The sequence below is a fragment of the Protopterus annectens genome, chromosome 4.part0, assembly GCF_019279795.1.
Source record: "Protopterus annectens isolate FY-2018-M chromosome 4.part0, PAN1.0, whole genome shotgun sequence".
Lineage (NCBI taxonomy): Eukaryota > Metazoa > Chordata > Ceratodontiformes > Protopteridae > Protopterus > Protopterus annectens.
This window is the reverse complement of record NC_056733.1, coordinates 611758151-611783555: the sequence shown is the minus strand read 5'-3', so window position 1 is coordinate 611783555 and position 25405 is coordinate 611758151. Positions and strand designations below refer to the sequence as shown.

At 41.5% G+C, this 25405-nt stretch overlaps 1 protein-coding gene across 2 annotated transcripts in view; it reads left to right on the top strand.

The window, feature by feature from the left end:
- TCTN2 (tectonic family member 2) overlaps nt 1-25405 on the top strand; it is a 1339098-nt gene that overhangs the window by 703654 nt on the left and 610039 nt on the right. The gene's annotated exons all lie outside the window — the stretch shown is intronic.

Genomic DNA, 25405 nt, shown 5'->3' with positions numbered 1-25405 from the left:
TATTGACTGATGTGTATAATAAAGGATTTTTTCTACTGCTGAATAATTGGTGGTGACCATGACTGCTACCATTTTGCACTGCAAATTTTGGGATAATTTGTGACTGTTCTTTTTTGTCCTTATAAAAGTGAAACAACAATATAACGTATGTATAAAAGAATGTGCTTCTACTTTTGTCATATATTAATTCTTCATAACAGGTTTGGCTGACCTAAATTAAAATAGCCTGCCTAGCTGCCACTTCTAGATAAGCTGTTTATTCTTCCTAGTTTGACTGACTGGCAGCCATTATTCCTCAGTTACTTTATATAGTGGCATAATTTATCAGATCTTGAAAGTCCTACGCCTTCTTGTTAACACTTCAGATTTTTTTTATGACTTCTTTCATGTTAGGACATATTTTTCCATTTTAGTTATGCTTCTAAGGACAGTTCTTTTATTTGTAAGTCTTTGTTTCGCCAAACTTTTGTCCGCTTTTTGTAGAAGTTTGTGTCACTGAGCTCATAACTCTCAGTTTATCAGAAAAACATTTTTTAGAAAGGGAGTATTTACTTCCAGAACATAGGAACATACTTGGCAAGTGACTACTGGGACCATAAGATGCCTACCCGTATGCTCCTTTTAAGCAAACAAGCTTAAAGGATGTTGCCTCTCCTTTTTTGTGGTAGGTTAATGTTTAAAGGACCTCTCCATCTTCCCATCAACTTAACCTCATCTAAGAGGTTATTTTCCCCCTGTTATAGCAGCTGTGTTTAAGAGGCACTAATTACCTTTGTAATTATCCATTTGCCATCACAAGCAGCAACAGATGAGTACTGCCATGTTTTTTTCTGTTCTAATGAAATCTTAAGTTAGTTTGAATAGGAATCTGTCTTAGCCTGCATGACATTTGTGGGTCATTGGTCCAGATGGAATAAAAGACAGTTGATGAAATCCTGCAAGGCCAAGCTTATGTCAGCCCAGAGAATAATACAGCTTTAGACTAATAAGACACTAAAGAGATTCATGAGGGGCATTACTACAAATCACAATATGGGAGTTGGGGTTGGCATAATGGCTAGTGTTTGCCTCATATACACAAGGTACTGGGTTTGATTCTTTGTTGTGTGGGTTGGCATAATGGTAAAGGTGTTTACCATACAGACACAATGTACAGGGTTTGATTCTTTCCTTGGGAAGCAGGGCTAAGTAAAGATTCAGTGGCAGCAATTAATTTTTGTGGGAGGTTGGCATAATGGTTAAGGTGATTACCTTAAAGACACAAGGTGCAGGGTTTGATTCTCAAATGGGATATTATCTAGACTTAAGTGGCCCGCAAGGACAGTTAGCCTAGTACTTAATCTATGAACCTATAAATCTGTGAACCCTGTGAAATTTAATTTAGTTATTTTCTCTGGAAGATGATTGAACTATCTCTGGAAGATGATTGAACTATACCATGGATTGCATTTTAGCAGCTTATGGCTTATAATTAACACAGATAACAGCTAATTGTTGAAAAGAAACACCAGCATTGTTTTCAGTAACATTGCGAGAAGACAGTGAGTTGCAGCAACTGTCAGTCTAGATAGATGATGAAGTGAAGCACCCGAAACTGCGATTTCTAGGACTTATCATATGATACAGACATAACATGCATTGTAGGAGAAGACGAGCACACTAAAAAAAAACATATCAGTATGATATCCTCTGCCATTTGTTATGGGACATGAAAAATGATAAAATAATAGTAATCATACAGTGCGTTTCACTGCATAAAACGTGAACATTAAATTCCCTGCCACTTAATGTAATTGTTATAGCTGTTTTACTCCATCTTCCATTCATTATTTTTAAATTTCTCAAATGCTGTATGTGATGCCTGTGCACTGGCCCAGTAATCAAGGAGCCTCAATCCTCACCACTAGCACCAGTGAGGGGCGTCCACATTGGGAGAATAACAAGTACACACACAGTAAAGTACAATTTCACTTAAGGGTACACAGACATCACAGTCAGTATGGGGCTGGTTTCTCCCTTTCCTCCAGATCCCCAATAAGACCCCCTAGTGGCACAGTTATAGGGTAAAAATCTCAGCCAAGTGGTCAAGCCAAAACCTCCAGAACTCTCTCTGTCCAACCTGTGTGTCATGTCCCTGCCCAAGTACCTGACACACACACTTTGAGATATGAATTATATATAAACAGACACTCCTGTGGAAGTCTGGCACAGGTTCATTAGCTATGCCCCTTTTTTTCCCAGACTGTAAGGTAGAAATCACTACCACCATCCATTACTTATCAGCTACTATAAGGCCCTTCCGAAAAGGGTGACCAGTTCCACTGTGTGCCATTACTGTTATCCAAATAGTAAGTGTAACCCAGGGCTAAGGCTATTGGAGTGGTTTTTACAGTATCACCAAATACATACAAGTACCCTGAGAGCTTAAATTATCTCTACACAAAACAGCCACAGTTGAAAGGTTTAAAAATATTTAATAATAAATAATAAAAGCACAAGACAATACTTATTAATTGAAATTAATAATTTAAATTAAAGTAATTTCAGATTACATCATTCTTAACACTTCTACTTAAGTTTCCCAAGCTCACAGAACTTAAACTTTTAACATTTCTTTTTGTAAACTGCACCTACCAGGAAGCCACAGCAATAAAAGACACTTTACATGTAAAACCTAGTAATATCTCTGTCTTAGAACAATAGAAAGAATTTCCTTGCCCAGACATTCTGTCTCCTAGCTTGAGATCAAACAGTCGTAAAATCCTTTACGTATCCGCTTTCTTCCAGCAGGGTGCACTGTGGTTACATTTTTGAAGCTCAGAACATAACACAGTTTTCTTACATCTGTGAAACTAACCTGTGGATCATATTAATATTTAAATGACATATAATTATTTGTAAAATTCTATCTGGCTGGGTTGGCAGCCCCTCAGTTTTTCACACTATACACCTCTCAGAAATTGGAGAGGTTCTAGAAGAAACTTGATGAAACAGTGCAGAAGTTCAATGTGTTTGGTTATGTCATATTCTCTAATTAGCTTGGTAATATCTGGAAAAAGCTTTCAGGTGAAGTTCTGGGTTGCATCAGTAAATCTGAATTCAAAAGGAAATTGTCCTCTTGAGGTCCTCAGAAATGATTTCTATATTTACATGTGTAAAAAAAAAGTATTGGTTGACTTGTATCATCCTCATTTGATGTACATTGTTTCTTTAATTACACTGCCTCTCTTCTGCCAGGGTAGAGAAAACTGATTTAAGGACATGATTGTTTCTATTTTGTTTCATATTAGTCGTGCAGTTAGTGTGCAAGTAACATTGTAATGTTTTCTGTAAATGTGTGAAGGAGATAATGCAAGAAGTGTACAAAACTGCAGCTGAAGTGTAAAATCATGATCCAAAAGTTCACTTGAAGCACCAAGAATAGGAGAATAAAATCAAAAAGTACTTATTCAACACACAAGCCAAAATGCTTTCACTTACTACTTCATCACTTATAAGTAATTTTTTTCAAAAAGAACATCCGTTTGTAAAGTACAAAAATCACATGACTTCATATAAAAAAAACATTCATTGTTAAGCCAATCAAGAACAGTTAAGAAAATTTTAAAAACAAAGACTACACATTGGATTCAATAAACTCTGTGCAGGCTTCACACGAAGCCTACACAGAGTTTACATGTGTGTTTGGTGATGTGTGGTGAGCAGCCGTGCTCATTGCTTATTCATGCCGTGCACCGCGTTTAAACGTAAATAAACAAGGTTTTGTGGCTGGCAACAGTGTTGCAGGCCAGTAAACCATGTAAGCGAACATGGATAGCACTCTTGTTTAAATCAGAGCTCTGAAGGTCCATGGTTTTGTGTGGAATGCCACAGTAATCACCAGGGCTTTACAGGTAGTACTCAATCTCTTAGTGTGAGACATCTTGACAAAGGCCAACATGATGGGGACAATGACCTAGAAATAAGGACATAATTGACATATTTGCTCTTCAAAAATGTGCTAGAATAACCAGGGAGTTGTGTTAAGATACGTGTTCTGAAGGATTTGAAGTCTGAAACTCAAATGTATGTCATTATTGAGTCATGTCAGTCCTGAGATCAATCCACTGATATGGCAGAAAGCCACAAATATGATAAGAAACATATCTGGACATTTTGTGAAAATCTGGACAGTTGACCGGTATGGGTGTTAAGTATATGGTCCAAACACACTACAGGACAACATGTCTACAGAGCAGAGTATTCTGAAATCCTGTGCCTGGCATTCTGTACTGAAGTTGTGTAAATGATCTGTAAGGGTACATGGAATGTCATGTAAAATAAACACTCAAGGGAGGTGTGTGTATTGAATAGACACACACAGATGAACTGTAGGAATGAACACGGGGAAAGAGGACAGGTAAAATAACGTAATACACAGCAGATGAGGGCATGTGAATGGAAGAAAGTTGTAGCAGCAACACCAATCACATATCAATATGGTACAGTAGGGACTGCACAGTGAAAATGTCTGTTATGTGACTATCACACAAGGTGACATAACAATAGGGAGGATTTCTGTGTGAGATAATCATTCTTACGTGAGTTATGCAGAAGACATCTATCAGGAATCTGACATACAATTGAGGTTGGGCATATTGTGAAGTTGTGCAAACTCATTTGCCTGAATGATTGTAATCTCAGCAGAGGCCTCCAGCAAGTGGGGCACAGGTAAAGGCTCATGGACAACATTAAAAGAAGCAACAACAATCATGGACAGTATCAGAATAATACCACCAGTAATCCCATACCTCTGACATGATCATTGTGATTAGGGTGATCAGAGATATTTCTGCACAAACACACTTGTACAACTATTATGATATGCCCACCCTCTATGACAGTATTCACGCACATTGTCCTGGCACTAACATCTGCTGGAGATGTTAGGAGGGACACTGTTATACCTGATAAATATGTATATATTTATAGATATATATATATATATATATATATATATATATAGAGAGAGAGAGAGAGAGCACAATCCACACTGTCACCAATGTTATCCATGCCAATATGGCACAATCCACACTGTCAACAATGTTATCCATGCCAATAATGTTGTCAAACACCTGTGTATGTACTGTGTGCATCACCACAGAGAGTAATGTTTATGCTACAAAAAGAATACCTAGGTATGGGCAATAAGTGTGACAGCTCAGTTACACATAAGTGGAAGATGTGTAGGGAGATATATGAAGAAGAGTACTCAGTTACTGGTGTGATGAAGGCTGGGAACCGTGGAGGTATTATGGCCTCTGATGTGGATGTCCTACTTGTGTTACATACAGGGGAGTAGTCAGTACTGTGACCACATGCTGGTGTATGTTCCACTTACCATCTACCGCAGAACACAGGTAACATACCCACTGGTCTGATTATAGGGTTTGATGTCCACATTATACTTGGGTTGTGTGTGTGTTTTCCTAACATAACAAATCTCCCCATGTTTTCTTGTCATTGCAGGTTTTGTCATGGCTGTGGAAGCAATGTTTGGTGTGTTTGTTGCTACTGTCTGTATTATACGAGTATCACAGTTGGGGTCAATGTAGTCCTTCAAGCAGCTGTTTGGACACAGGATGTATATGTCATATGTGATGTCCATTACTTAAATAATGGACAGCAAAGGGCCTAGCAGACAGCCCTGATGTATGGACCTGATCACTGGACTTGAGATATAGGTCACTTCACACATTTCAACATAGATGTGATCCACTGGTCTGTCCACTTGGTGATATAGGTGTTTATGGGCACATCTGACAGTGTTGCTTGAATACCTCATTCTGGGTTTGTGTCAAATGCCTTGGCCTGGTCAGGTTCAGCAGGATTACAGTGTTGTCATCATGTATGCCCTCGATGACCTCTTTGAGGACATATGTAAGATGTAACAGACATGATGTAGCATTAACAACTCACACAGGTCTGTTACACACAGCTGGGATATTACAAGTGTCCATTTAGAAAAGGTCCATGATGACATTTTGGTCTACTTCACACTTGAGAGTCAGGATGTGTCTGTTCATACATGCATCAGGTGCTGTCCCCTCAACTCAAATGGATGCATTTTGATATACACCTTTCTATGAGAACATAGCCTGTGTAGAGGGTGTGTTAAACAGGGTATTCAACAGCTCATTGATTCTGTGTGATAGTCCTGGATGAAAGTAAGATGGTGCATACTGCCTATTTTGATCTGGCTGAGGGTTCTGACAATCTCCCACTCAGGTATCATTGAGAAACTCTCCCAATGGGGTTTAACCCTTATGTCATTAGATAGGTAGCAATTTGGCTCATCGACAGAACATATACTGTGAAAGTTGGTGACTCAACCTGCGCCAGTAGAGCTGTCACCATTGGGATACCCCAGGGATCTGTGATTGCCCCTCTACTGTTTGGAATCTCTTTCCCAACAGTTCAGACTAAAGTATATAGCCTTTGTCATACCGGGTTTGATGATTCTTGCATATTGGATGCAATTATTGACTCCACTAATGATGATATACTACAGGAGGGGTTAACACAGACAAATGATTGGTGACAAAGCCACATGATCTACAAATAAATACAGAAATGTGTCTTTATTTTGTCCTTCTGAAAAGTGGAATTCCATGCTAATTACAGCATTGACAACATTCCTGCTATGCTGAAACCCAGCGATGCAAGCACTGTAAACACATGTAGATAGCAATCTGAACTTCGACCACCAAGTGTACACACTGGTATTGAAAGCCTGTGTTGCGCACATAAGTCATGTCATCATATTCAGATCTTAGGGTTGTATGACAGCACTGTAGTTAAACCTCATCAGAACACTAATAGAGTATAATACTCTGTTTTGCATGTATCTCACCAGACACCTGCAGCAGCTGGAGAGACCACAGGGGATTCTCACCAAGAAAAAACAGTACCAACAAACCATGCCATGATATATGTGGATAGACTGAAAGCCATGTCACTGTAATCTGTATCGTATAGGATGAGGTGACTTCTGCCTGCTTGTCACTGACCCTGCCCTGGTGGGAACAGTGTATATCCATGAAGCAGATATAGCTGATGACATCAGCAGTTTCTGTTGAAGATAATATGGTAATAACAGTGTCCCACATACTGGTGTAAAAGGCTGTCTGTAATGTCAAGCAAGAGCACACACACACACACACACACACACACACACACACACACACACACGCACTTGACTACAGTGAGAATAAAACCCCTTCTTAAGTACACATACTACAGAACTCAGAACGTTACATAAGCACCACACCACAAGTCTTACTTTTATAAGACTGTAGGTCAACTTATAGTGGATGACATCAGCAGAGCATGGTGGAGAGAAGATGTTGGGATGCCTGCATGAAATGGATGTGTAAGCATGTGCAAGTATCAAAATACTGTCAGTCCATGGGATTGGAGGAGTAACTGTAGGATACATACTTCTATTCTTTTGACTAGACACACACACACACACACACACACACACACACACACACACTTGACTGCAGTGAGAACAAAGCCCCTACCTAAGTACAGAGACTACTAAACTCTACTTTACACAAGCATCAAAACACAAGTCTGACATTTACAAGATTGCATGCAGGTCAACTTATAGTGGATGACATCATCAGGGCATGTTGGAGAGAGGATGTTGGGAGCCCTACATAGGCTCATAGCTTTATAGATTCATAGGAGGTTACTAGCATAATGGCCCTAGGGCATTTACAAACCTAGTTGTATAAAACACAAATACCCTTACTGAGCATAGTTAGATGGTCATTGTTAGCAGAGCGATTTTGTGATCAGCACCGACTGACCCTGTCCTTAAAGGACATAGGTGCCACCTCAGGGATGAATTTACAATCACCCATCCAGTTGTCAAGGTTATGCTTGAATAGGGTCATTGAGGAACACTGCTTTACATGTAGTGGGAGCCTATTACACAGGAGTGGCAATCGCTGGGAGATGTATATCTGTCTCCCCAGCATGGTCTGTTTATGTCATGGGCTAGGTTGAGATCCCTAGAGCAAGTTATTCTTGTCCCATTTGATTTGCAGATTTCCAGCATTTCCAGTAGGACAGGGTTTAAGACTGCTGTGTAGGCCAGGCATAGGTCACCTCTCAACAGCCTGCATGATACTTGAATATAATACCAGATCTTTCGGTCTTTACATGTATGCCATGTTTTGGAGGCCCTGGATTCTCCTGCTCACAAACCTCTTTGTTTCCTCCAGTTGCTGCAGATGTCTGGTGAGGTACAGACAGAAGGGAGCATTGTACTCAATTAGTGGTCTGATTAGGGTAGAGTACAGCAGAGCTATGACATCCCTGGTCTTGGATGTGATGGCCTTATTTATGAGGTGTGCAGTGTAGAATGTGTGTCTCACCACCATGGACACATAGTGATTGAAGTGTAGATTGCTATCAACATGTGTTCCCAAGATTCACACACTGTATTTGAGCTTAGAGGGGTGCTATGTGTATCATAATTAGCAGGGGTATTTCACTGCCACATCCAAGACCAAGGAGGTCATAGCTCTGCTGTACCAGGCATTTTTTTGCTTTAAGGTTCAGTCCTTGAGTTTGGCACCAATCATCCGTCTGTGTCAGTCCCTTCTGTATTATGTTAACATAGTTGGGGAACTCTATATGACTTCATCCATGACAGTCGTCTACAAACGTGGTAAGCCACAGGCCATCTACCTTTGCCTGGACTTCAGAGAAATAGTTTCCAAACAGTTGAGGGCCCACCATAGATCCTTCTGGTATTCCACTGGTAAATGGTCTAGTGCTGGAGGTGCAGTCTCCAACTTTGACAGTGAGTCTTCTGTAGGTGAGCCATTTGGCTATCCATTTAGTAATGTGTAGGTTAAATCCCAAATGGGAGATTTTCTCTATGATACCTGAACAGGGGATAGTGCCTAAGACATTGGATAGCTCAACGTAGGTGGTATAGGATCATAGAAAGTTACTAGGCTAATGGCCTCAGGGCCATTACAAACCTAGCCAAGTTCAACCTGTGTTCCCAAGGGTGTTTAGTTCAAGCTGACTCTAAAATCAGCACCTGTTGCCCCTGTCCTGTTATCCCTTATCCAGGTCTTGGGGGGGGGGGTCAGTATCAAAAAAGTCCACTAGGTTTAATAAGCAAGATCTACCCTTGACAAAACCAAAATGGGTCCGGTCAAGTGTGTTGAAGGTCACCTGGATCCCTGTGGAAAAGGTCCTTGCTGATTCCTTCCCTAGCCTTGGAGATGAGGCTTTTTAGGCTTATGGGTCAATAGTTCTAGTTCTACATGTTACCAGATTGATTTGCATTGCATAACACACAATATTTAATATTCATTTCAATAGTGCACGTGATTTATGTGTGGAAAAAGTACTGAGGCATCAGGGTTGCAGTGCTTGAAGGGAGACAACTCATGGCTGTATTGTAAGTATGTGACCATTTTTAGATAGGGCCTTCAGTTTGTTATAGTTCCACATGTAACTTCATGTCATAGACAGGAAACGGACAGTAAACAGCAGGAATACATAATAATAATTACATTTCCATAGTGCAGCAAGCAGCAGGTATGTCCGACAGTTGGCAAAGTGTTTGCACATGTGAGATACACATTTTAAATACTTTCCTTGTTTGTGCATAGTTAAGCGGTGCACAAACTTGAGCCAGATTGTGAAATGATTGAGTCTATGAAATACAATGGCTGTTTAACTGACTCTGTGGCAGCAGGTGTAAATGCATTGACACATTTCTTTTTTTGCCCAGATTATACTGGGTTCCTATCCAGGTGTACCTAATATTTTTAAAGACTTTTAAATAAACAGTGATAATGCAATGACATGAATTCTTTATAGTACATGTGTTTTATAGTACATGTGTTGTGTTGGCATAGCACAGTGGGGTTAAGCTGCATTGTGTGGAGGTAATCACACCATTGTACCACCGCTCACCGTTGCTGTGCATTGGTACATCATATGAAACACTGCGCAAGCATAGATCCCAGAAAGTGAAATGATCCATTGCTTTTTCTGCTACTTATGTGTTTTGTGTGCGATTCTATTTTTTGACCAGATTAGAGGTGTTAAAATGGGGTAGTTAGGAAAGTGGTGAAATGGGAAGTAAGCATTGGTAAGAACAAAGGGAATACAATACAGGAATTTGCAAGAGGGAGGTAATAAAGAACCATAGCTATCCATTTCATTAATAGTGTAAACTGAAAATATGTGCATAATGTTAGCTAAATTTGGACTGTCACCTCCACATAAAGGGGTGACAACAATGCAGTCATGTTGTGTAGCCAATTGGACTGAATCAAGTGTGTCAAGAAGACACGTGTTACATGGAGAGCTATGTATGGGACAATTTTTTTTTTTTTGGGACAGGTGCCCATTTTCTTTTAAAAATTCAGTAAGAAAGGACTGCTGGGTAAGGGACATAGTTATGCCTGGGTCAGGTAAGTTGAGTAGGTGAGGAAGCACATGCAAACATACAAGACAAGAGACAGGGACAGTGATGGACATAAAAGGTAGGGGGTAGCAAGATTGGGGTGAAGGAGGGGACAGCACAGGCTCATGGACATCAAGCTTGGAGACGGTGAGAATCAAGTCCTCACCCACTCGACTCTCATCACTGTCCCCTTACTCCACTGGCAGCTGGAGTGCTTGAAATCACCTCCTCCTACAGACCATGAGGGAGAGCAGCCTCTCCATCTGGCATAGGGGTACATCAGGGCCATATGCACCATCCCTGGCAACTCCCTGCAGGTGATGAAATCACCACCTCTGCCACTGCTTCCAGGGGGTACCACTGCACCAGCTTCCAGGGCAGTACTGCCTGAGGGCACAGGTAGTTCAGGAACAGCAGAGGCAGTGCTGCCAGGTTGGCCCAAGACATGCTGGGCATCGGTGCTGGAGCCGGTGGAGCGGGGCCAGGCTGATCCACTGGGGCTGACCTTACCTCACTGTGCTGTGAAGCATTTAGTGATGTGGTACACATGGAGGACATAGAGAAATTCTGACAACACATAATAGAAAATAAGAGAGAGATAAGGGTTGGGGCTGAGAGAAAAAAAGAGATAAAATTAGTACCTTTGTATGTGACATACAATACAATTATACAACTCTTATCTGAAGTATTACATTTAAGTCCACAGCAAGGCTAGCCACCCACTGGTGTAAACTTTGGCTTGAGATGTTTGTCACTGCAGAAGCGCCACCCTGACCCTATGTGCAAAAAATGGGGTTGAGGATGGATGGATGGATTACATTTAAGTATACGTCCTAACAGATAAACACTGTACTGCAGATTTTTTAAAGTAATCCTTTAAATGTGCATATATTGCGCATATGTGTGTTCCAGTTGTACTAATTGCAGTTTACAGAAGGGCATTTGTGCCTCTGGTATAGAGATTTTAATTTAATGTAAATATTATTGAAGAAATAACAGCTGTATTGTATAGCTGTGAACTTTATTTGAACCCACAACTTCAAACTATAGTCTAATATTGGACTCTTAAAACTGGTTTGTGCTACACACTAATGCATGCATTCTTGCTTTTACAGTTGGGATATTTATGCTATCTTTAACTTTTAATGAGTTAAGTTTGTAGATATGCACTGGGGGCATACATTTAATGACCTGACATTTTTTTTTGCCTTTAAATACTGAGGAAAATTAACTTTTACAGTGTGGGATTCAAACCTAGGCATAAAGGGCAAAACATTTTCTTCCACAGTGTTGATTTTCCATGTTTGCCACAGACATGCTGCTCAGGCGCAGTCAAGAATTATACATAAATACAGGTGACAGTTTGAGCTGTTACACATGCATGTGTGTGACCTGACAAGGTTATTGGCGATAGAGCCACTTGTTTATGTGTCTTAGTTAATTGTGAAGGCCATACAAGATCACTTCTGTGTCTCTGCTCGTCAGTGGCACAGGAAAATAACTTTCTTGGGTGACGTAAGCCAGGGAACCTTGTTGGCTAGGCTTGCGTAGGCCCTTGGGCCGATAGCCTAGTACCTACCTATGAACCTATAACATCAGATAGCAGAATTATACTTACAGAAATGTAGTAGACAGTATACTCTCAGTCATATATCTGAAAACATAATAATGGGGTCTGATCCCTCATATATATAATTCATCAGATTCACTATCAAAAGTGTTACAAGTGAGAGTGAATGTAATGGGAAGTGGAACAACAGTATAAATGTCTGGAATATTCTGTATTAGAACCCAGAATCATGTCTATGGCAGACCTACACCTGTTGCCACAAGAATGTTGAAATAACACTTGTCTATTTTTCAGTTCATTGCTATAAACTGCAATGTTACAACAGTAAAAATGCATTGTACACCCTGTACTAGAACCCAGGACCGTCTGTACTCCAGTCCTACACTTACACTTGCTGCCACAGGGCTAGTTACATGAAATTTCCTAATCATTTTTAAGGTCTCTGTGTTAACTGCTTGAAAGGGGATGTGTAGGTTTGTCAGATATGGCAGCAGATTGTCGTAGCTTTTTAATGCCATCGATGGCCACAGCAAGACATATGACCAGTGCACCATAGGGCCACTGACATGATCTCATCTTCATGGAGGAGAGCAGCAGCAGTGATCAGATGGGTATTGGGTGACCTGCCACAGAGCCATCACTAACACCATACATCAGGGATCCAGACAGCTTCCAGAAAAGAGCAGAACAGCATGTCCTTAACATTGGTGCTACTGTTTCAGGGACAGCAAGCAAGTCCCAGGAAGAGGTTCCACATAGACTTTTGTATCTCAATTGTTGAGTAATACTGTATAGTAAAAAGGTTTAAATCAATTTGTTACTTCTGTTTCACAAGAAATGTTTTTTTTGGGGGATGAAAGATTGCTTACAGTTGACACATTCTGATTGATTAGCTTAGGTTGGAGTTGTCATCCAAGTTCTTGTTGAAAATATAGTTAATGGACATATTAAGAGGAAAAAGTATTACCCCCGTGTTACTGTTAATTGTGATGATGTTGTCCTTATCTTTTGCTTAACTTCTTCCAGACCATCTGGCTTGCGGAGGATAACATCATCTGCACATGATAAGCCAAACATTGTATGTCAGTACTGATGAGCAATTCAAAGAAATATTTTAGTGTGCTGTTAATGTCAAGACTGTTGTGTGTATTGCTATACTGTCTAATAGTGGAAGCACTGTTATTTTGTTAGCATATGTTGGAGTATAGTAGTTTGGGCATTAATTTTTCCAGTGTTTATCGTGTATTATTACAGGTGATCCTGACAGTTGAAGTGTAGGACTTCTTCCACCTAATGTCAGAGTATCAGCAGACTCTGCTGATGATGGTGGTCAAACAGAGGCACATTTGGGGGGTGCAGAGGTTAAATCTGACATGGAAGTTGACATGCATCCATCCTCTGAAATTCCATTGGACACAGCCAGTAGGCCTTCACCTACCCATTCCAGTGAGTCCACAGGTATTGGACACAAGGAGGGCAAGACAGTTGCTCATGGAAGTGTGGTTACTGTGGCTTCATTGCCTGTTGAGTCTGGCCGTAGCCAAAGTGTGGGTGAGGTGCCACACAGGACGGTTGTTAGGGGTGCTCGAAGGAGGCCTGCTGTCCATCCTCCACCTGATCCAGGTGTTTCTTCCCATGATACTCAACATATGTTTAGGACTTTCATGGAGGTGCAGGCATGTTCCCATAGGTGCTCCAGAGAAATGATTAGGGTTGTAGATGTGGCATAGGCTAACATGCATGACTGCCTCCACCTTGTTGCTGGTTCAATGGATCAGAGGAATGACACATTGGAATGAGTGGTGTCTATGATGGAACATCTGCTGGGAAGGGGATGTCATCTTCGTGGGCCTAGGTCAACTATATCATCTGCTGTTAGCCAGTGTGGTTGTGCCTGATCACTGTGCCATAGTGGCAGTACTTCCACTGCTCCATCAGTGGGTGAGCTGTCCACACCCAGGCATGGCAGGCCATGGGGTCATGGTCCAGGGAGTACTCAAGAGGAGCTCGTCCAGCAGACATCAGTCACGTTCAGGTAGCAGCAGTGCATCTGACTGTGGGTGTGGACGTAACAGTGCAACCCTGGCAGAGCCAGTTCTCGTGGTCAGGAAAGACCATTATGAACTGCCAGCTCTACCATGCATGGCTCACACCTGTCCGACATACCAAGACAAAGAGCTTAGCACAGAGCTTGGCTGCATTCATGCAAACACTCATATAGCAGTTTCACCTGGAGGACCCCTCCAGACACACACACACACACACACACAAACAAAAAAACAGTTACACAGTTCATCCATACAGCTTAAAACTCATTTTGTCTCAGTGGCCATTTGTTGGTTTATCCAAATGTATAAACACTGATGAAGGATTGTCTATATGAAAGCTTTGTATCTCATTAATTTATATTGTTTTTACCATTTGTAGAGTTTGTTTTTTATTGCTTTTGTTGTTCATGCTGCTTTTATGGACTCTACTTAGCTGCAGTTTTGATCCTGTTCTGGTGGTTATCCAAATGTCTGCCTACTTGTCTTTCTTACTCACACACACACACACACTCAACCTTTTTTGTCAGCCTAGGCTTACTGACCCCCCCCCCCCCAACATCCTGTGCAAATGATAACTGTGCCATATCACTGGATTCAGGGCTACATAAGCTTTGTGTCTGCTGTTCAGGGTGCATAGCTGACTTAGTGCTTAGTATATCTGCATTTGTGATGTTGAACTGGTCATTTTACCTTTGACTTATATTGGTCTTAGAAAGTTAGACAGTTGATAGTATCAAAATTGTAAAGTTTTATTGTGAATGATCTTGTGAGGGTTGTGAAGTCTGAAACTGCTGTGTGTATCATTACTTTTTAACTTCTGTCTTTAATTATTTTCCAGTACAAACGTATTGTGCTAAACTGAGGGCATTTAGTGACCATCACTACTTTTGAGAGTTATGACTGTGTGAATCTTTGAGGCCTACTACTTAATAATGGGCACATATAAGTTAAACAAGTCTCTGCTGTCACATGTTAAGGTAATTTCTGTATAAATTTCCCACCTTTTACTTGCTTTACCAAGTAACAAAATGCAAAGATATGCCAGTCATTCATTTTTATTGTACAATACACTCCAGAGTCAGCACTTACATTGTAAATCCAGCAGTTGTAACAGTTTTAGTTCAGGGCTAACTCTGTCTGATCCAAGCAGTACTTCACCAATACATGGAGAAGTAAAGTTTGTGAGAGTTGCTTTGTATCAGTGTTACTATATGTATGTGCGTAGATGAAGGTTTTATGCCTTTAGATGGTGAGTGAGTGTGCTATGAGTTGTCTCTTAGCCAGTACAAGGGCATATTGAGAAAGCCTACATCTGCCTACAACCACAGCAGCAGCTGCTTCTCCCTCTGACTCCTCACCTGCATGTGGCTGTGGTGACCTTGGCATTGGTGGTGGGATGTGTGCTCCTTCCCCTTGTTGATCATGCTGAAGCTGTTTTCTCAGGATGATGTGTAGCATGGCACATACTGTAAATATTTCAGTACATGTCTGTGGATTGTACTGCAGGGCTCTCCCAAATGTATTTAGGCACTGGAAACAGCGGTCCAAACACATGCTCTATGATATTTTTGGTTTGAGTGTGTGCCTCATTATGGTGTTGTTCAGTGGGTGTGTATGCATTTCTGATGGTTGTTATCAGCCATGATTCTAGTGCATAACTTGCATCCCCCAGTAAATGACCCTATGAGATATCCCCTCCTAGTGAACATGTGATAAAGCTGGGAGGTGTGACAGATATGTGAGTCGTGGTAACTGCCAGGGTTACCAGCACACACGTTCAATATGATTCCCCTGGCATTGCACAAAATTGGCAGTTAACAGTGTGAAAGCCCTTTCTATTAATGTAGAGTCTTCTCTCTTCCCTGGGTGGTGCCTTAATTTCTACATGTGTGCAATCTGTGGCACCCAGTACTTCAGGGTAGTGTGCTACAGGGTAGAACTCCTGCATATTTCTGGCCACATCCTCAGGAGTATGGGGAAAATATATGTGGTCAATATCATGTTGGAGCATAGCATTCATGAATTGATGAAGGATCCTGGATGCTGATGCCTGTGACATCCCTAGCATGTCCCTTTTGGTCTCTAACAGATACCTGTAGCTAAGATTCTAAGTGCTACACATACATTTGTCTCCACTGGTATGGGTTACCCTCGGTTTGCCCTGCCTCTCAGTTGAGGAGGACAGAAATTGCAGAGTTCCTGTAGTGTCTCTATATTTACCCTGTAGCACTCTACAATTTCCACATCGTGTAGGTTGTGATAAGATACCTGGGGTTTGAAAACTCTTCTCCTTTTTTGGCCTTGGTCTGTTAGCAGCAGCAGCATAGATTTCAGCCTGTTGCACATATACATGAATTAATGCAACAGCAGCCTCTAACACTCTTTCAGTGTAGACTCCTTTCTGTGGCTGTATTCCTATAGGTTTTGGAATTTGCAGGAAAAAACAGCACTAAGTCTACACAGTTGCTTTATAGCTTGTTGAATAGCTCCTCCATCTTGGATTGATTGCTTAGCATACAGTTCAGATGCTTATGCTGTAATTTGCATGCCACGGTGTTTACCTTGTTTGCAAGGCTGTGCGCAGCTCTACACACTGTGTAGAACCACTTAATGAATCCAAATGAGTGTGCTAGCAAGACGCGCACAGAGTAAATGGACTGGGTAGACTTTATTGAATCTGGCTGTACATTTTTTTCAAGACAGGTTTTAAAGAATTTTGTTTATTTAAACCTGGGAAAATATCAGCACAAAGTAAATTGATCCATTTATATTCAGTATTCTGTTTTTAAATTAATCTCATCACTCTGTTGTCTGGTATAACAAATTCAGTCACCATAAATATATAAAAAAAAGCATGCAATCTTTGTTAGCTGCCTTTGCCACCACAGTAGGCTGGTACTTTGTCCCAGCCACAGGTTTGTAATTCTGCTGTGGCCAAAGCCGATTCCTCGGACCACTCATCTTTTTCTTTGGATCCTTCTGGTGTAGTCCCCATAGCCACCATGGACTGAGGGTTAGACACATCCTCTACAGCTGTTAGAGTTCCCTTAGCAGGCAAGGGAGGGGGCAATGTTGTCTAAGTCTTGGAGAAGGAGCAGGGGAATGTACCTCTGCTTAGCCAGAATATTGTGCCCATCCTTGTGGAAGGTGTTACTGGCATACTGTGTCTGTTTCTTCAGAAATTCAAAAGGAAACCGAAAACTAAGCATACGACTTCTCCTGTGTCAGTTACTCTGGACAGGAGTAATTTTTTAAGCTTGACTCAGGTTCTTCTGCAGGCTGTTGACTCTCCTTGTTAAGCTGTTTCTGGTAAGAGAAATAGAGATTCTTCTTGACTTGAAGAGGTTCAACAAATTGAACCTGGAGGGGGGGGGGGGCTGAAGGGACAGAAGCAATTCTTTTTCCACAGATTTCAGATTCTGAGGAGAATGTGGTATCTGATATTCCCTGTGAAGGATTCTCTTCCTCTGAGACTATTTCCAAGATGAATCAATTTTTGTTTTTTCAGTGGGAAAATTGTGATTTGTTAAAACTGGAATTTCCAGAACCTTCACCCAATCCTCCAGTTTTGTCTGCTTTAGAGGATGTTTTTGTCACTGTCTGCAACTTCCCTGATAGTTTGCTGCCACCAAAAGGCATATAGATTTTATATAGTTAAAGTAAACTTTATTGTCATTTAGATTATACAACTTGTGCATCACTGAACAAAATGTTGTTGCTCCTTCTCAAAAATGGAGGCATTTTCACATATAGACCGTCTGTATTACAGTGCTACTATTGATATGACGCACATTATTGCTTTAGACGCTTAACTAACTATACATAAAAACTGCACAGAAAGGGGAACTTTTTATTGTAATCATTATTGCACATTTAGGATTGTTGTAATCATTATTGCACATTTAGGATTTCTGTAACCATTACTGCACATTTAGAATTGCATAAGAATATGAATTAAAAGAATCCCAGTGGGATTATTGTACCAATATTATTGTACAAAAATATGTAATATTACTGTTGGAAATTCCAACAGCCTTTTCAGAATTCAGAGTTCAGCATAGTGTTGAGTTAGTATGAGTTTAGTAGTCTGATGGCCTGTAGGGAAAAAGCTTGTAGAATAACAGGTGGGTTGTACCTTTAAGAGGCATTTCCAAGATCTGTTTGTGTATAAATACCAAGGATATGTTAGCTTCAGTGCTATTTTGAAGGTGCAGCCAGAGTGTTAATATCTATGTGCATGATAGCTAGTTTGTTTATAAGTTAAAGTTACTTAACCTCGTTTATGATGTGTTTGCATACAGTAAAGCTGCTTGAACAAGAACCCACAACATTCACCTGTTTTGTCCTGACCTGGCGAGCGACGTGGTGTGAGAATTGGGATTGCAAATGCTATTCTTCAGAGCCATGAGGTGCAGAGGTAATGGCGAAGGCAAACTGAAAGAACTGAGAGCAAAAAAGGGCCAGAAACAAGTCAAAGGTAAAGAAAACATGCACAAACTAGTTATTTATTAAAATAGGTAAAACAAAGCATTACAAGGGCACAAAACATATTAAGCAAACGAATAGCGCAGAAATGTTAAGCAAATGAGAAGCATAAAACAAGCTCATTAATCAAACTAAATGTTTGTAACCGAATTATTTGATAAAATGAGCATCAGAAAAGTACATAAGGTGTTCAGAATTACCTCAGAATTGTAAAATGAGCATGCTTAATGTAAAACGAGCATGTTTAGAGTTCAGATGAGCTCAATAACGTATGATGGGCATGAAAAGAGATTAAATGAGCAAAACAAATATAACAAAAGGACTTAAAAGGCACATTAAGAGATTCAATGAGCAAAAAGAATATAATAAGACAGGTCAGAAAAGGGCACATTGAGAATAAGTGAAGCAAAGATGATTGCATGTATTTTGGCAAATTATTGTGTTTTGGTATAAATTACTACTTTGCATTGATCAACGCCTTGAATATCATAACTAGAGTTGTTCAAAGTATCTCAAAATGTGTAAAAGTGTTTACAGTGCATGTTTTTTACTTTGCATTTATTCAGAGGAGTTTGTTGTGTGCAAAGTGCAACTATTTCTTGAAGTGCAGTCAAGTGCAGCATTTCAAAAGTTTCTTGTGCCTGGGTGTGTCTGTTCACAGAGTGCCACCAGTACAGAGTGTCTCTTGTACTGTACAGAGTTATTTGGCAAAGTGCAGCCATTTTGGGAAATTTCAATGTACTGTGTCTTGTTTATTTGCAAAGTGCAGTTATTTTGAGGTGTTTCTTACTCTGATCTTATGCCCAATACATTCGCAAATTGCAATTACTTCAAAACAGTTTATTTGCAAAGTGCCATTCCTTCGAGATAGCTTATTCGCAAAGTGCAGTTATTTTGAGATGTTTCTTGCCCTCAGCTTCTATTGCCCAGTCTATCTGCACTGTGCAATTGTTCGAAAAGTTCTTAAAATGATGATCAATGACTTTTGCTGTAAAGTAATTTTTAGATAAAAGGCTCGTACAGTAAAATCATTTCATGGCAAATGGCTCCTACAATAGAGTGATTTCAGAGTATTACAGTGCCCAGGAAACTTATTTTGTAAAGTCCAGTTATACAGAGGCTTGTTTTGTTATTGTAGGTACTGGCAAACATTTCAAGCACGTCTATGTGTATGTACAAGTGTGTATTTGTGCATGTTTGCAACAGTCTTCACTGAGATATGTTAATATGGCAGATGGATTTCGCAGGCCACAGCCACTTGTGTTTGATCAGAATATTGCAGAGAATTGGAGAATATTTGAGCAGGAGTACAATATATTTATACAAGCAGATTATTCTGATAAAGATGCATGCACCAGGCCATTCATTTTGCTAAACCTGGCTGGGTCAGAGGCCAGTGAAAGGGAGCGTTCATTTGTATATGCACCAGCAGTGTATGAAGGTGAAGGAGAAACTCGTCATGATGTTCTTCGTGTTTCACTGTTGCAGTCATCACATTTGGGTTATCTGCTTGCAGTAGCCCTCAGTTGGCCTAATTATCAAAATCTTGGGTCCTGCGTTGGTTGCTGTCTCATCTTCCATGACGTCAGGTCGTCGGGGATATAGAGCATGCAGCCGACACCATTACCCCAGTCTTTCTTACTGTGCGGTACCCAAAGCAGAAGCAAGTTCGCAAGTGCCAGTCAGCCGACTCCTGAAATTTTTGTTTTCGAGTTTCAGAACCGAAGTCTTCAACTAAAGTTAAGTACCCCGTTTGGGGAAACTTTTTCTTGCTCTTTACTGATGTCAGTAAAAGTTAATAATTTCATTTCTTGTGGAAAGCAAATACCCTTGTCACAGCATGAAGTTATGAGAAAGAGTAGTGGAAGCCAGGTTAAGAAGGGTCGTGATGATTAGTGATCAGCAGTATGGTTTCATGCTGGGAAAGAGCACTACAGATGCGATGTTTGCTCTGACAGTGTTGATGGAGAAGTACAGAGAAGGTCAGAAGGAGTTGCATTGTGTTTTTGTAGACTTAGAGAAAGCATATGACAGGGTGCCTAGAGAGGAGTTGTGGTATTGTATGAGGAAGTCAGGAGTGTCAGAGAAGTATGTAAGAGTAATACAGGATATGTATGAGGGTAGTGTGACAGCAGTGAGATCTGCGATGGGAGTGACAGGTGCGATTAAGGTGGAGGTGGGGTACATCAAGGATCAGCTCTGAGCCCTTTTTTATTTGCAATGGTGATGGACAGGTTGACAGACGAGATCAGACAGGAGTCCCCGTGGACTATGATGTTTGCAGATGACATTGTGATCTGTAGTGAGAGTAGGGAACAGGTGGAGGAGACCCTGGAGAGTTGGAGATATGCTCTAGAGAGAAGAGGAATGAAGGTCAGCAGGACTAAGACAGAATATATGTGCGTGAATGAGAGGGAGGATAGAGGAATGGTGAGGATGCAAGGAGTAGTGATGACAAAGGTGGATGAGTTTAAATACTTGGGATCAGTAGTTCAGAGTAACGGAGAGTTTGGAAGAGAGGTGAAGAAGAGAGTACAGGCAGGATGGAGTGGGTGGAGGAGTGCCAGGAGTGATTTGTGACAGACGAGTACCAGTAAGAGTGGAAGGAAGGTCTACAAGAGGGTAGTGAGACCAGCTATGTTATATGGGTTGGTTGGAGACAGTGGCATTGACAAAATGTCAGGAGTTTGAGCTGGGTGTGACGAGGGTGGACAGGATTAGGGATAAATATATTAGAGGGTCAGCTCAGGTTGGAAGGTTTGGAGACAAAGCCAGAGAGGCAAGATTACGTTAGTTTGAACATGTGCTGAGGAGGGATGCTGAGTATATTGGGAAAAAGATGCTAAGGATGAAGCTACCAGGTAACAGGAAAAGAGGAAGGCCCAAGATAAGGTTTATGGATATGGTGAGAGAGGACATGCAGGTGGTTGGTGTGACAGAGCAAGATGCAGAGGACAGGAAGAAATGGAAACAGATGATCCACTGTGGCGACCCCTAATGGGAACAGCCGAAAGAAGATGATGACTGTATTCCTTGCCTAGGCCCTGACCACAACGTACCTCGCTGTCAGTTTTGTGCCTTATTTAACCAACGAACTATCCGTTGTCGGTATATTTACGCTTCTAAATATTTCGGTTTGCGGTTCAATTATCCAGATATGTCGTCGGTAAGCTATCTGACTGCCGGCATTCTGAAAAAACGCAAAGATAAAGACAAAGACAGGCTGCCAAGGTCCAAAGCTGCCAACGACACTTCTCCTAAGCCAGTCACCAGTACTTAGTAAAGTGCTTTCGCTGCCCCTGATACCTGGTACTTCTGATTTGCAGGCCTCTACTGAGACCCATTCAGAGTCTGGTATGCCACGAGATGCTTCAACTGTGGAACCTATGGATGTCTCTACCTTGGATGGGTCCGGAGCTGCTGTGCAGGCACCAGCTTCTGAGGGTGTATTCAGGCCTACAGACTTGCATATTAAACCGATGCCACCTTCTTCTTTAAAACCTAAAGCTCGAACCATGCCTAGAAAACCGACGCCCAGGCTGCATGCTCAGGCCTCTGTGCCTAAAAACCAAATGATTAGAATGGCTGAAGACCTTATAACTTTAATCAGGGGAAGCCAACCATCCCCTTCTAAGAGACCTAGGACTGAATTTGCTTATGAATCTTCTGACCAGGATTCTGAAATTTCTGTTTCTTCTGATGACCTGGATTTACCCTTATCTGCTTATGAGGATTCTGATGCAGAGGACTCTATTCCCTCTGCTTCCCCTCCAGAGCATTTCTCTTTTGGTGAAACCTTGCATACTCTTAGGGAGCATTTCCGCTGGGAAAGCCAGAATTACTCTGATTCAAAAAAGAGGTTTAGGGACTTCTTACTCCTGCCTCAACGCAGGCCTTTAGCTATCCCTCCTGTACTAGACATTGTTGATGATGCTTTTTCGGAATCTAGTTTGGCCCCTGATTCTTTGCCTCCTGCTCCCAGAAAACCTGATAGATATTACAGGGTTCCTGATTCTCACAAGTTCCTTTTTAAAAATCCTACTGCGGATTATGAGACTATTTCACAGGGACCCAAGGGCATTAAGGCTACTACTGCCAAAAATCCTACCCCTTCTGATAGAGACTCCAGGGCGCTGGATAGATGGGGTAAGAAGGTATACACTTCTGCAACCTTGGCCATTAGGGTCTTAAACTGTCTGTTTCATATGTTAAAGTATCAGCAACATATTATTGGATTGCTTAAACAGAAGTTGATGTTGATTCCCGACTGTGCTGAAAATAAAGATTTACATGATTTAATGCATTCTGCTGAACAGGTTGGAAAACATACTTTGCAGTGTGGGTTTGATTCATTAGAGGCCTCTTGCAGGGCTGCTGTCACTGGGTCTGTACTTAGAAGGCTTGCTTGGCTTAAGGAACAATCTTTGCCAGATCATGTTAAAGCTAAATTGTTGGATGCTCCCTTAAATCAGGACCGTCTGTTTGGCAACAAAGCAGAAGAAGTTCTTAAAAAGATGGAGGAAAATGCTAAATCTATGCAAACTGTTAAGGATTTCCTACAAGTTCAGCCTCCAAGATTTAGTAGCCATTGGCCCTCTAAGAATTGGTCCTTTCTTGCCTCTTCCAGGCCTTCTCAACCCAAACCTAGAACCAGCAGAAGCCCCAGGTTTCAGTCCCAGGGTAAGCACAAGACTAAGTAGTGAGGGGTTTCCGCTTCTAAATCAGGGAGTGGTAAGACTCCACCCTATGGAAAGCTGTCTCAATGACTTGACTTTAACACTTCCAAGCACTTCTCAACTGACTGCTCCTTTAGGGGGAAAGATTGCTCTGCAGACCAAAAACTGGGAACTCATTACCCAGGAAAAATGGGTTTTAAATATAGTTTCCCAGGGATACAGATTTCACTTCCACACGTTACCAACCCCAAACGGTTGGCCAGATCTACCCCCAAATCAATGGGCAGAGGCTCAAAGGCAAGTACTCTCTCTCTTAAGCATAAAGGCTATTCAAACTGTACCAGAAGAGGAAAAGGGACAAGGTTTTTATTCAAGACTTTTCCTGGTACCCAGAAAAGACAATTCATGATGTCCTGTCCTGGACCTTTCTACCTTAAACACTTTTTTGTTGATTCCAAAATTCAAGATGCTAACTCTTCACAAGCTGCTTCCTATGCTAGGCAAAGATACCTGGTTGGCAACACTGGATTTAAAGGAAGCCTACCTGCACATCCCAATCAGGGAATCTTGCAGAAGATACCTATGCTTCAAAGCAGGCTACAGGCACTATCAGTTCTCTGCACTGCCTTTTGGCTTATCTTCTGCGCCCAGGGTATTCACAAAGTGCCTAGCGCCTGTCATTGCATTTTGCAGGCAAAGAAAAATTCAAATATACCCATACCTGGATGATTGTCTAATTCAGGCAGAAAGCCAGGACATACTTTTGAATCATCTGGCATTTGTACTAAAGGTGCTAACTTGTCTGGGGTACACCATAAACGAAAAGAAGTCACATCTGGTACCCTGTCAACAAAGTGTACTCCTGGGAGCAAGCTTGAACACAACTTCCCAGATGGCTTTCCTCATGCCAGAGAAACAAATTGATTTGACAACTTACTTCAAACTAGAGGCCACAAAGAACCTGCTATCTGCAAGGCAAATACTACAAGCCTTGTGGTTCATGGCCTCCTGCATTCTACTAATTCCATATGCAAGACTGCATATGAGGAAACTACAGTGGTATCTAAAAAGCCTATGGTGTCAACATTCTCAGGATCTAGAAGCAATGATTCCTATCATACCTTGCCTATGGCTAGAATTTCTTTGGTGGGCAGAGGCCTGCCACCAAAACAAGGGGCTGCCATTCACTTTACCCCCTGCCGTCCAAACCCTAACAACAGATGCATTAAACTATGCATGGGGGGACTCACTTGGCAGGGAAGTGCATTCAGAGCAAATGGAACCAAAGTCAAATGCACCTGCATGTCAATCAAAAAGAAATGTTAGCTGTACAGAATGCTATGACAGCCTTCAAGGACCACATTCTTCCAGGGCAATTAATGGTAAAGACGGACAACACCACTGTTATGTGGTACATAAACAAGCAGGGGGGAACCCACTCATACCCACTCTGCAGACTAGTCATGGCTTTGTGGAACACAGCCTTGAGCTACCAAGTGCACCTACAGGCTCAGTTCCTGCCCGGAAACCTAAACACACTGGCAGACAATCTAAGCAGAAATCTTATGGACCCACATGAGTGGAAACTGGAACCAAAGACATTCAACATGTTGATAAACAAATGGGGAGCCCACATATAGACCTGTGCTTCCCCCCAGAACTACCAATTGGACAAATTCTGCACAAGGACTCCCCACAAACCAGCTTGGAAAGTGGATGCCCTGTCCTTCACCTGGAAAAAATCTGTCAGTTTTATGCCTTTCCTCCTCTGCCTCTTCTCGCCAAGGTACTGCTAAAGATCAAACAGGACAAACCAAGGATGATACTGATTGCACCAGACTGGCCACAACAGCACTGGTACCCCCTCTTGTGCAGTGTATCACTGATGGATCCATGGCACCTGCCCCAGATCCCTACCCTGCTGTCCCAGCAGGAGGGCCAGATTCTGCACCCTCATCTTCAAACCCTCAACCTGGCAGCCTGGCTAAATACCTGAGCTCTCCATTACCAGCCCTCAGTAAGCAAGTGTTGGATGTCATTCTAGAGGCAAGGAGGCCTACTACTAGAAAATCTTATGCTGAAAAATGGAAAAGATTCTTTTCCTGGAACCAAGCTCAGGGGATGGGCACAGCAGCACCCA